At 38.7% G+C, this 13,972-nt stretch overlaps 1 protein-coding gene across 4 annotated transcripts in view; it reads right to left on the bottom strand.

The window, feature by feature from the left end:
* The window catches only part of CDC42SE2 (CDC42 small effector 2), a 201,398-nt gene that overhangs the window by 61,074 nt on the left and 126,352 nt on the right, over positions 1-13,972 (bottom strand). Inside the window, exons 1-2 of one of the 4 annotated variants that reach the window (XM_036846631.1) lie at positions 12,806-12,816; positions 1,474-1,478 (exon numbers count right to left, since the gene is read on the bottom strand). The exons of the other annotated variants lie outside the window; for them this stretch is intronic. The gene's annotated coding sequence lies outside the window, so the exon portion shown is untranslated. Of the gene's footprint in view, positions 1-1,473; positions 1,479-12,805; positions 12,817-13,972 lie in introns of those variants that run through there. 4 annotated transcript variants of the gene reach the window in all.

The following is a 13,972-nucleotide window of genomic DNA, read 5'->3' as shown; positions in this document are numbered from 1 at the left end:
TTTGGTTGAATCAATACTCAATGTTTGTTATTATAATTGCCACTGATGAAACAAGTAACCTATTTGAATTAGCTATCCTTTCTTGAATAATCTTTTGTTTTCCTGAGGTTAATAGCACCTGAGAATTTGTGTTTGCTTAGTTTTTCTATGTACCTATACCAGAACTGCAAAACACTTTAATTAGACCTGTAAAAGACCTGTAATTTCCACATACCCGAACATGTGAGTAAATGTACTGACTCAAATTTTCTTTTGGTTTCTTCACAGAACTTCCTAGCCTCTTACTTCAATCTTTACTAGCTGCTCTCAAGGCATGCTCCTTCGGTTCCTTTCCTACACTGATGTCCTGTTTCTGAGGATCACCTCTTCCTTTTTTCATCCTCCTCAGCTTATTTTGTAAAATCACACATTCCACTAGCTTATTAAGAAAGGGTACACGGAAGAAAAATGTTTTAAATGCTTGCATTTGACATTTGATTGACCATTTGGTTAAATATAGAATACCAAGTTAAAGATCTTTTCCTCAGGATTTTAAAGGCATTGTTTCACTGTTTACTACCTTCAAGAGTTGCTGCTGAGAAGTCTGGTGGCATTTTATTTTTGTTTCCTTACTGGTGATGTATTTCTCCCTTCTCTGAAAGGTTTAAAGATTTTTCTCTTTACTTTTGGAATTCTCAAATTTCAGAGACATAACTTGGTTTGGTCCTTTTTCATTCATTGTGCTGGGGACTGGATGAGCTCTTTCAAACTGAAGAAAAATATTAGTACCTATACCACATGGTTGTTGTGAGAATTACACAAAATACTTATACTTAGCATATGTAAGTGCAAATAATGTTGATGATTACTAATATTTACTCACATTTACCAATTTCTTTGATCACCATTTTTTCTTGCCTCTCAATTCTTCCTTTAAAGTTCAGTTTCCTTCTTCATAAAGTGCTTACTTTAAGAGTTTTTCTTAATAGTACATCCTTTTTAATATTGAGCTACAAGTAGTTAGCTTCACAGTTGTTTCTCTAAAATTGTGGGGTTTTTTTTCAATTTAATTCTGAAATAACTTATAGAAGAGTTGGTAAAACAGAATAGAAATGTCCCATGTACCCTTCACTCAGATACACTAACTATTAACACAAGGTCTGTATTTTGCCCTTAGTCTTGCATGACAGGTTTTTCTTCTTTTTTTTTAATTAATTTTTATTGGGATATAGTTGCTTTGCATGACAGTTTAGCTAAGTACAGAATTCTTGGTTGACAGTGTTTTCCTTCAGTCCTTTTTTTTTTGATGTGGACCATTTTTTTTAAGTTTTTATTGAATTTGTTACAATATTGCTTTTGTTTTATGTTTCTGGTTTTTTTGGCCCGACGAGGCATGTGGGACCTTAGCTCCTTGACCAGGGCAGAAGGTGAAGTCTTAACCACTGGACTCCCAGGGAAGTCCCTCCTTCACTCCTTTACAGATGTTATTCTGACCACTACTGCTGCTGCTGAGAAGTCAACTGTCAATCTAACTTTCGGTCCTTTGAATGTAAATTTGTTTTTTCTCTATGGATGCTTTGAAGACTGTCTGCATTTGCCTCCAATTTCACTGACTCTCTAGCTTCAGATTCGTTTTTATTTACGTATGATTCTTTCACCTGTTTCTACTACTATTTAACTTTTGCTATTAATATCTTCCCCCAAATGATGACTTTCATTTCAATAATCACAATTTTCCTTTTAATTAATTTTATTTGGTTCTTTTCAAAATTTATTTACTTCAGTGTCTTAGTTTTTCATTTAGACACATCAAATAGACTCATTTTATAGTGTTTTTCTGACTATTCTGGTAAAGCCCAGTGCTCCCTGGTTGAGGAGCAATCCCTGAAGAGCAGTATGCACTTTCTAGTGCTTAGAAACCCATAAGATGAAGTATTCAAGTTCAAGTATATGTTTTAATTTATTTTCTTGGCTTGGGATTCTTATATCACATGGATAGTACACATTCATAATACACCCTGGTATCTAGATGCAAGCTTGGAAAGACAGTAATAATGCAGTGATTTAGAACCTAGACTCTGAAACTAGAGAGCCTAAGTTCGAAACCTGCATTCCTCCACTCACTGGATGGATGACCTTGAGCAAATTACTTAACCTCTGTGTGTCTCAGATTACAATTCTATAAAATGGAGTTTATAACTATCTACCTCAAAGGTGTGAGGATTAAATGAGTAAACTTAAATTGCTTAGAATAGTGCTTAGTACACAGTAAGTTTAAAAATATAAATAAATAAATAAGTTTTTCTTGTTAGTATCATCATCATCATCATCATCTTCACTATTGCATCATTTTTTTTTTCTCTCCACCCAGAGAACTGAGCAGAGACAAGTCTCCTTGATGCTTACCTAGGCAGGTGGACAAAGATTCTTTTAGTCAGTCTTCCTTTCTTAGACGAAGTAGCACACATACAAAACCACATGAGTCTGTTTATTATAATGTATATTTATTTAAGAGGGCAAGTGAAGCAGGAGCAGTATAAGGTAGTTGATGACACACAGTAAGATTAACAACAGAGGGTTTTCAGTAGATAGTTGGAAAAGTAATTCTAACTTACACTTATTAATGGTAAAAGAAAAAACACATTCATATAATAAACTGTATTTAGTCAGGTTTTTCTCTTAGTATAGAAGGCTATGTATATCAGAGGATTAAACTTTTAGAAGGGAATGCGTACCATACCTATTTACTGCCTGAACAGGCTGCCTGGTCTGTTTTGCAAAAGGAGGAGGGGAGGTAACTAAAAGGCTTAAATAATGAGAAGTATGTGTAATCCATGCTTCCTGGTCCAGCATGGAATCCCAAACCATCACCTGGGAATATGACAGTTGATTAGTACAAAGTACAATCTGGGTGTGGAACAAGGTGAGGAGGAGAACAAGCTCTGATACTGTGTTTCAGATTCATCCCCCAAGAGGAAGAATATGACGGTGATTTACATTTGATTGCTACTTGCTTTGTGACTATTGCCTTAGGACTTTTTGTTAACTTGATATTTTCCTCGAAAAAAATGATATATTTTCGGCAGCCAATGATTTTTTTGGCTGGGAGAAACTTTTACAAGATTAATTTGCTATGGAAACAGAACTATGTCATGCTAAAGAGTTCTTTTAGGAGCTTCCCTGGCGGCGCAGTGGTTAAGAATCCGCCTGCCAATGCAGGGGACACGGGTTCAAGCCCTGGTCCGGGAAGATCCCACATGCTGTGGAGCAACTCGGCCTGTGAGCCACAACTACTGAGCCTGCGCTCTAGAGCCTGGGAGCCACAACTACTGAAGCTCGCGTGCCTAGAGCCTGTGCTCCGCAACGAGAAGCCACCGCAATGAGAAGCCCGTGCACCACAACAAAGAGTAGCCCCTGCTCGCCGCAACTACAGAAAGCCCACACCCAGCAACGAAGACCCAACACAGCCAAAAATAAATAAAATAAACAAATTAAAAAAAAAAAAGAGTTCTCTTAGTTGTTTCAAATTCCTCCGTCCCAACACTGCCACAAAAATTAACATCAAATTGTATTATCCAAGCGTCTATCATACCTTCACAAGAGATGACTTACGTTATTAGGTTATCAAGTTTTTTCTCAAGCCAAACATCTAGCACAAACAAAAAAGCCACATACAATGCATAATACTTATATATTTATTACATTGGCAAATTAAAGATAAACAATGACAATACAATACCTGTGACAAATGTACGTCCACCACTAAAGACTAGTCAGAGTACCAATTTATGTACAGCTTTGGAGCTCTCAAACTTACCGTAAATTATTGTTTCTTTCCACAGTTGTTTTGGTGTCCGTATGCTTATCCTTAAGACTAAACAGGTTTCCCTATTCTTAGGGTAGAGGAGTAAAGGAAACTAACGCAGAAAAAACAAACCCTAAATAAAGTTACATGAGAGTAGAGTGACAAGTTGGAAAAATTCTGAAAGATTTCAACAAATACACTGTCATTAACTTTACTACAAATAAGTCCTATCAAACTAAATCAAACTCATTACAAATACAAACCACTGGAACCCTAAGAAAATCAATAATGGTAACTGGACTATTGCTTCAGGTACTAAGATAGAATTTACATTTTAAAAGAGCCAAAAAGATTTAAAAAAGAAATCCACAGATGTACAAAACTGTTTCCACAGGTTTAAAAAAAAATTCTAGAAAATATCATACTGAAAACCTTTGGGAATATTTCAGAGAAAACGAGAACAAAATTACATCAATGCTATCAATTACAAATAGGTACATGATATTTTGACCTGTGTTCTAAGGAGCACACAGGAGAAATATGCTGCCCTTAGTCAGAATAAGTTTGTGTTTCTCCAAAAGAAGAATCACTAAGCTCTTTAGTAAAACATACTACAGGCAGATTGAACTCATGGACTCTTAAAATAATAGAAAAATGCAAGTGTCAAAGGGGAAAACTTGCTGTTACTTTATATTTTAAAACAGTGTCCTTAGGAATACCTTAAGTGCAGTTCTATAATTATTTTTAAAAGCAGGGTACAATGACATTCCAAAAAGTTAAAATGAGGTATTTTGGATACTGACTTTAGGAGTCAAGATGGTGGTGTGGGAAGAGGCAGAGTTAGCGTCTCCCCACAACTAGGGCACCTGCCGGCCGCTGGTGAAGAACTCTAACCTCCAAGGAGACGGGAGGAACACCAGAGTGAACCGGTAGGACGTAAGTGGACAGAGGTGGGAGGAGAAGTGGAGGCCAGGCAAGATCGGCGCCCCTGAGGCCAGGGAGACCAGGAGAAGCAGGCGAGAGGGGCCCTCCGCGAGGAGTGGGAGAGGAACAGAGGGCGACTTCCCTGTCCACTCAGGCCCAGGGAGCCAGCTGAGCTCCTAGGCTGATGCCCTGCCCTCCAAGGATCCCCCCGCTGCCCCCTCACCCCATTCACCCCACCCTGCATGCATTAGTCTTGGGGGCATAGGAGGGAGGCCAGGGAGATCAAGAGAGGCAGGCGGCAGGGGCCCTCCCAGACCCCAGACCAGAGAGCAGGAGAGGAGAGGAGGGCGTCTGCCCTGCCCACTCGAGGCCAGGAAGCCTTCTGGGCTCCCAGGTGAGGTCCCCTTCCCTCTGAGACCAGGGGTGGGGGTCACGCCTGGGCGCCTTCTGTTCCTTGAGCCTAAGCCCCATTCCCCACAGCCCTCAGGGCCTTTTCCAGCCCTGTGGGTCCTGAGCACTGGGCCCGCCCAGCGCCCAAACCTAGCCCTTGCTTAGGCCCCGCTCTCCACAGTCAAGGTCTTCCCCTCGAAGTTTTTTTTTTTGTTTCTTTTCCCTCCTCTTTTTTTACTATTGTGGTATTGATGTACCTTCCAGTTGTTAATACATCTATATTTTTATTTTTACATTCTTTCTAACATATCTGTTAGTTTCCTAGTCTTACTGTATTTTTTACTTTGCAGGATCTTGATTTGCAAGCCCAAGGTCAGGCGGAAGCTCCTGCGGTGGGAGCTCTGAGTCCAAACCACTGGACTAACAGAGAACCTCAGACCCCAGGGAATATTCATTGGAGTGAGGTCTCACAGAGTTCCTCATCTTAGCACCAAGACCCAGCTATACCCAATAGCTTACAAACTCCAGTGTTGGAAGCCTCGGGCCAAAAAACCAGTAAAAAAAAAAACAGGAACACAATCCCACTCACAAAGAAAAAAAAAAATGAGAGGGGAAAAAAATATGTCACAGATGAAGGAGCAAGGTAAAAACCTACAAGACCAACAAAATGAAGAGTAAATAGGGAATCTACCTGAAAAAGAATTCAGAGTAATGATAGTAAAGATAATCCAGAATCTTGCAAATAGAATGGAAGCGCAGATTGAGAAAATACAAGAAATGTTTAACAAAGATCTAGAAGAACTAAAGATCAAACAAACAGAGATGAACAACACAATAACTAAAATGAAAAATACACTAGAAGGAATCAATAACAGAATAATGGAGGTAGAAGAACGAATGAGTGAGCTGGAAGACAAAATGGTGGAAATAACTGCCGAGAATCAGAATAAAGAAAAAAGAATGAAAAGAATTGAAGACAATCTCAGAGACCTCTGGGACAACACTAAACGCACCAACATTCGAATTATAGGGGTCCCAGAAGAAGAAGAGAAAAAGAAAGGGTCTGAGAAAATATTTGAAAAGATTATAGTGGAAAACTTCCCTAACATGGGAAAGGAAATAGTCACCCAAGTCCAGGAAGCACAGAGTCCCATACAGGATAAACCCTACGAAAAACACACCAAGACACATATTAATCAAACTAACAAAAATTAAATCCAAACAAAAAATATTAAAAGCAGCAAGGGAAAAACAAAAAATAACATACAAAGGAATCCCCTAAGGTTATCAGCTGATTTTTTCAGTGGAGTCTCTGCAGGCCAGAAAGGAATGGCAGGATATACTTACAGTGATGAAAGAGAAAAACTTACAACCAAAATTACTCTATCCAGCAAGGATCTCATTCAGATTCGATCGGGAAGTCCAAAGCTTTTCAGACAAACAAAAGCTAAGAGAATTCAGCACCACCAAACCAGCTTTACAACAAATGCTAAAGAAACTTGTCTAAGCGGAAAACACAAGAGAAGAAAAAGACACGCAAAAACAAACCCAAAACAATGAAGAAAATGGTAATAGGAATATACATATCAATAATACCTTGAATGTAAATGGATTAAATGCCCCAACCAAAAGACACAGACTGGATAAATGGATACAAAATCAAGACCAATATATATGCTGTCTACAAGACACCCACTTCAGACCTAGGGACACATACAGACTGAAAGCAAAGGGATGGAAAAAGATATTCCATACAAATGGAAATCAAAAGAAAGCTGGAGTAGCAATACTCATATCAGATAAAACAGACTTTAAAATGAAAATTGTTACAAGAGATAAGGAGGGATACTACATAATGATCAGAAGATCAATCCAAAAAAAAGATATAACAATTATAAATGTTTATGCACCCAACATAGGAGCATCTCACTATATAAGGTAAATGCTAACAACCATGAAAGGAGAAATTGACAGTAACGCAGTAATAGTGGGGGACTTTAACACCACACTTACACCAATGGACAGATCATCCAAACAGAAAATAAAAAAGGAATCACAAGCTTTACATGAAACAATAGACCAGATAGATTTAATTGATATTTATAGAACATTCCACCCAAACGTGGCAGAATACACTTTCTTCTCAAGTGCGCAAGGAACATTCTCCAGGATAAGATCACATCTTGGGTCACAAATCAAGCCTCAGAAAATTTAAGAAAACTGAAATCGTATCAAGCATCTTTTCTGAAGCACAACGCTGTGAGACTGGAAATCAATTACAGGAAAAAAACTGTAAAAAACACAAAAACATGGAGGCTAAACAGTGCGCTACTAAATAACCAAGAGATGACTGAAGAAATCAAGAAGAAATAAAAAAAATACACAGAAACAAATGACAATGAAAACACGACAACCCAAAACCTATGGGACACAGCAAAAGCAGTTCTAAGAATGAAGTTTATAGCAATTCAATCCCACCTGAAGAAACAAGAAAAATCTCAAATAAACAAAACTAACCCTACACTTAAAACAACTAGAGAAAGAAGAACAAAGAAAACCCAAAGTCAGGAGAAGGAAAGAAACCATAAAGATCAGAGCAGAAATAAATGAAACAGAATCAAAGAAAACAATAGCAAAGATCAATAAAACTAAAAGCTGGTTCTTTGAGAAGATAAACAAAATTGATAAACCCTTAGCCAGACTCATCAAGAAAAAAAGGGAGAGGACGCAAAACAATAAAATTAGAAATGAAAAAGGAGAAATCACAACTGACACTGCAGAAATACAAAGGATTATAAGAGACTACCTCAAGCAACTATATGCCAATAAAATGGACAACCTGGAGGAAATGGACAAATTCTTCGAAAGGTACAATTTTCCAAGACTGAACCAGGAAGAATTAGAAAATATAAACAGACCTATCACAAGTAATGAAATTGAAACCGTAATTAAAAATCTTCCAACAGGAGGAGGAACCAAGATGGCAGAGTAGAAGAACGTGCTATCACTCCCTTTTGGGAGAACACCAGAATCACAACTAGCTGCTGGACAATAATCAACAGGAAGACACTGGAACTCACGAAAAAAGATACCCCACATCCAAAGACAAAGGAAAAGCCACAATGAGACGGTAGGAGGGGCGCAATCACAGTAAAATCAAACCCCATAACTGCTGGGTGGGTGACTCACAGACTGGAGAACACTTATACCAGAGAAGTCCACCCACTGAAGTGAAGGTTCTGAGCTCCACGTCAGGCTTCCCAACCTGGGGGTCCGGCAACAGGAGGAGGAATTCCTAGAGAATCAGACTTTGAAACCTAGTGGGAATTGATTGCAGGATTTCGACAGGACTGGGGGAAACAGAGACTCCACTCTTGGGAGGGCACACACAATGTAGTGTGAGCATCGGGACCCAGGGGAAGGACCAGTGACCCCAGGGGAGACCTAACCAGACCTACCTGCTAGTGTTGGAGGGTCTCCTGCAGAGGCTGGGGTGGGGGGAGCCAGGTGGGTGTGTGGCTCACTGTGGGGACACGGACACTGGCAGCAGAAGTTCTGGGAAGTACTCCTTGGTGTGAGCCCTCCCAGACTCTGTCATTAGCCCCACCAAAGAGCCCAGGTAGGCTCCAGTGTTGGGTTGCCTCAGGCCAAACAACCAACAGGGAGGGAACCCAGCCCCACCCATCAACAGTCAAGCGGATTAAAGTTTTACTGAGCTCAGCACACCAGAGCAACAGTCAGCTCTACCCACCACCAGTCCCTCCCATCAAGCCTCTTAGATAGCCTCATCCACCAGAGGGCAGAGAGCATAAGCAAGAAGAACTACAACCTGCAGCCTGTGGAACAAAAACCACATTCACAGAAAGATAGACAAGATGAAAAGGCAGAGGGCTATGTACCAGATGAAGAAACAAGATAAAACCCCAGAAAAACAACTAAATGAAGTGGAGACGGGCAACCTTCCAGAAAAACAATTCCTAATAATGATAGTGAAGATGATCCAGGACCTCGGAAAAACAATGGAGGCAAAGATCGAGAAGATGCAAGAATGTTTAACAAAGGCCTAGAAGAATTAAAGAACAAACAAACAGAGATGAACAATACAATAACTGAAATGAAACCTACACTAGAAGGAATCAATAGCAGAATAACTGAGGAAGAAGAACGGTAAGTGACCTGGAAGACAGAATGGTGGAATTCACTGCTGCGAAACAGAATAAAGAAAAAAGAATGAAAAGAAATGAAGACAGCCTAAGAGACCTCGGGGACAATATTAAACGCTACAACATTCGCTTTATAGCAGTCCCAGAAGGAAAAGAGAGAGAGAAAGGACCAGAGAAAATATTTGAAGAGATTATAGTTGAAAACTTCCCTAACATGGGAAAGGAAATAGCCACCCAAGTCCAGGAAGCGCAGCGCGTCCCATACAGGATAAACCCAAGGAGAAACACGCTGAGACACATAGTAATCAAACTGGCAAAAATTAAAGACAAAGAAAAATTATTGAAAGCAGCAAGGGAAAAACGACAAATAACATACAAGGGAACTCCCATAAGGTTAACAGCTGATTTCTCAGCAGAAACTCTACAAGCCAGAAGGGAGTGGCATGATATACTTAAAGTGATGAAAGGGAAGAACCTACAACCAAGATTACTCTACCCGGCAAGGATCTCATTCAGATTCGATGGAGAAATCAAAAGCTTTACAGACAAGCAAAAGCTAAGAGAATTCAGCACCACCAAACCAGCTCTACAACAACTGCTAAAGGAACTTCTCTAAGTGGGAAACACAAGAGAAGAAAAGGACCTACAAAAACAAACCCAAAACAATTAAGAAAATGGTCATAGGAACATACATATCGATAATTACCTTAAATGTGAATGGATTAAATGCTCCAACAAAAAGACACAGGCTTGCTGAATGGATACAAAAACAAGACCCATATATATGCTGTCTACAAGAGATCCACTTCAGACCTAGGACACATACAGACTGAAAATGAGGGGATGGAAAAAGATAGTCAATGCAAATGGAAATCAAAAGAAAGCTGGAGTAGCTATACTCATATCAGATAAAATAGACTTTAAAATAAAGAATGTTACAAGAGACAAGGAAGGACATTACATAATGATCAAGGGATCAATCCAAGAAGAAGACATAACAATTATAAATATATATGCTCCCAACATAGGAGCACCTCAATACATAAGGCAACTGCTAACAGCTATAAAAGAGGAAATCGACACTAACACAATAACAGTGGGGGACTTTAACACCTCACTTACACCAATGGACAGATCATCCAAAATGAAAATAAATAAGGAAACAGAAGCTTTAAATGACACAAAAGACCAGATAAATTTAATTGATATTTATAGGACATTCCATCCAAAAACAGCAGATTACACTTTCTTCTCAAGTGCGCACAGAACGTTCTCCAGGATAGATCACATCTTGGGTCACAAATTAAGCCTCAGTAAATTTAAGAAAACTGAAATCATATCAAGCATCTTTTCTGACCACAACGCTATGAGATTGGAAATCAATTACAGGGAAAAAACCGTAAAAAAACACAAACACATGGGGGCTAAACAATACATTACTAAATAACCAAAAGATCACTGAAGAAATCAAAGAGGAAATCAAAAAATACCTAGAGACAAATGACAATGAAAACACGAAGATCCAAAACCTATGGATGCAGCAAAAGCAGTTCTAAGAGAGAAGTTTATAGCAGTACGAGCCTACCTCAAGAAACAAGAAAAATCTCAAGCAATCTAATGTTACACCTAAAGGAACTAGAGAAAGAAGAACAAACAAAACCCAAAGTTAGCAGAAGGAAAGAAATCATAAAGATCCGAGCAGAAAAAAATGAAATAGAAACAAAGAAAACAATAGCAAAGATCAATAAAACTAAAAGCTGGTTCTTTGAGAAGATAAACAAAATGGATAAACCATTAGCCAGACTCATCAAGAAAAAGAGGGAGAGGACTCAAATCAGTAAAAATAGAAATGAAAAAGGAGAAGTTACAACAGACACTGCAGAAATACAAAGCATCCTAAGAGACTACTACAAGCAACTCTATGCCAATAAAATGGACAACGTGGAAGAAATGGACAAGTACCTAGAAAGGTATAACCTTCCAAGACTGAACCAGGAAGAAACAGAAAACATGAACAGACTAATCACAAGTAATGAAGTTGAAACTGTGATTAAAAATCTTCCAGCAAACAAAAGTCCAGGACCAGACGACTTCACAGGTGAATTCTATCTAACATTTACAGAAGAGCTAACACCCATCCTTCTCAAACTCTTCCAAAAAACTGCAGAAGGAGAAACACTCCCAAATTCATTCTATGAGGCCACCATCACCTTGATACCAAAACCAGAAAAAGATATCACAAAAAAGAAAAGTATAGACCAATATCACTGCTGAACACAGACGCAAAAATCCTGAACAAAATACTAGCAAACAGAATCTAACAGCACATTAAAAGGGTCATACACCATGATCAAGTGGGATTTACCCCAGGGATGCAAGGATTCTTCAATATATGCAAATCAATCAATGTGATACACAACATTAACAAATTAAGGAATAAAAACCATATGATCATCTCAATAGATGCAGAAAAAGCTTTTGACAAAATTCAACACCCATTTATGATAAAAACTCTCCAGAAAATGGGCACACTCAATGGTGAAAAACTGAAAGCATTTCCAGTAGGATCAGGAACAAGAGAAGGGTGTCCACTCTCTCCAATCTTATTCAACATAGTTTTGGAAGTCCTAGCCACAGCAGACAGTAAAAAGAAATAAAAGGAATACAAATTGGAAAAGAAGAAGTAAAACTGTCACTATTTGTCAATGACATGATACTATCCTAAAGATGCCACCAGAAAACTACTAAAACTAATCAATGAATTTGGTAAAGTTTCAGGATACAAAATTAATACACTGAAATCTCTGGCATTCCTATACACCAACAATGAAAAATCAGAAAGAGAAATTAAGGAAACACTCCCATTTACCACCACAACAAAAAGAATAAAATACCTAGGAATAAACCTGCCTAAGGAGGCGAAAAACTTGTACTCAGAAAACTATAAAACACTGATGAAAGAAATCAAAGATGACATAAACAGATGGAGAAATATACCATGTTTTTGGATTGGAAGAATCAATATTGTGAAAATGACTATACTACCCAAAGCAACCTAGAGATTCGATGCAATCCCTATCAAACTACCAGTGGCATTCTTCACAGAATTAGAACAAAATATCTTACAACTCATATGGAAACACAAAAGACCCCGAATAGTCAAAACAATCTTGAGAAAGAAAAATGGAGTTGGAGGAATCAGGCTCCCTGACTTCTAACTATTATACCACAAAGCTATGGTAATCAAGACAGTACGGTACTGGCACAAAAACAGAAATATAGATCAATGGTACAGTATACAATGCACAGAGATAAACCCACACACATATGGGCACCTAATTTGTGACAAAGGAGGCAAGAACATACAATGGAGAAAAGACAGCCTCTTCAGTAAGTGCTGCTGGGAAAACTGGACAGCTACATGTAAAAGAATGAAATTAGAACACTCCCTAACACCATACACAAAAATAAACTCCAAATGGATTAAAGACTTAAATGTAAGACCAGACACTATAAAACTTCTAGAGGAAAACATAGGAAAAACACTCCTTGACATAAACCACAGCAAGATCTTTTTTGACCCACCTCCTACTGTAACAGAAATAAAAACAAAAATAAACAAATGGGACTTAAACTTTAAAGCTTTTGACAGCAAAGGAAAGCATAAACAAGACAAAAAGACAACACTCAGAATGGGAGAAAATATTTGCAAATGAAACAACAGACAAAGGATTAATCTCTAAAATATACAAACAGCTCATGGAGCTCAATATCAAAAAAACAAACAATCCAGTTAAAAAATGGGCAGAAGACCTAAATAGACATTTCACCAAGGAAGACATACAGATGGCCAAGAGGCACATGAAAAGATGCTCAACATCACTAAATGCAAATCAAAACCACAATGAGGTATCACCTCACACTGGTCAGAATGGCCATTATCAAAAAAGCTACAAACAATAAATGCTGGAGAGGGTGTGGTGAAAAGGGAACCCTCCTGCACTGCTGGTGGGAATGTAAATTGATACAGCCACTACGGAAAACAGTATGGAGGTTCCTTAAAAAACTAAAAATAGAACTACCGTATGACCCAGCAATCCCACTACTGGACATATACCCTGAGAAAACCATAATTCAAAAAGAGACATGCACTACAATGTTCAGTGCAGCACTATTTACAATAACCAGGACATGGAACCAACCTAAATGTCCATCGACAGATGAATGGATAAAGAAGATGTGGCACATACATACAATGGAATATTACTCAGCCATAAAAAGAAACGAAATTGAGTTATTTGTAGTGAGGTAGACGGACCTAGAGTCTGTCCTACAGAGTGAAGTCAGTAAAAGAAAAACAAATACCGTATGCTAACGCATATATATGGAATCTAAAAACAAAAACAAAAACAAATGGTACTGACGAACCTAGCTGCAGGGCAGAAATAAAGAGGCAGACATAGAGAATGGACTTGATGACATGGGGTGGGAGGGTGAAGCTGGGGCGATGTGAGAGTAGCATCGACACATATACACTACTGAATGTAAAATAGTTGGCTGGTGGGAAGCAGCAGCATAGCACAGGGAGATCGGCTCGGTGCTTTATGATGACCTAGAGGGGTGGGATAGGGAGGATGGGAGGGAGGCTCAAGAGGGAGGGGATATGGGGACATGTGTATGCATATGGCTGATTCGCTTTGTTATGCAACAG

Source organism: Balaenoptera musculus, chromosome 3 (assembly GCF_009873245.2).
Source record: "Balaenoptera musculus isolate JJ_BM4_2016_0621 chromosome 3, mBalMus1.pri.v3, whole genome shotgun sequence".
NCBI classification, from domain to species: Eukaryota; Metazoa; Chordata; class Mammalia; order Artiodactyla; family Balaenopteridae; genus Balaenoptera; species Balaenoptera musculus.
This window is presented reverse-complemented; position numbering and strand designations above follow the sequence as displayed.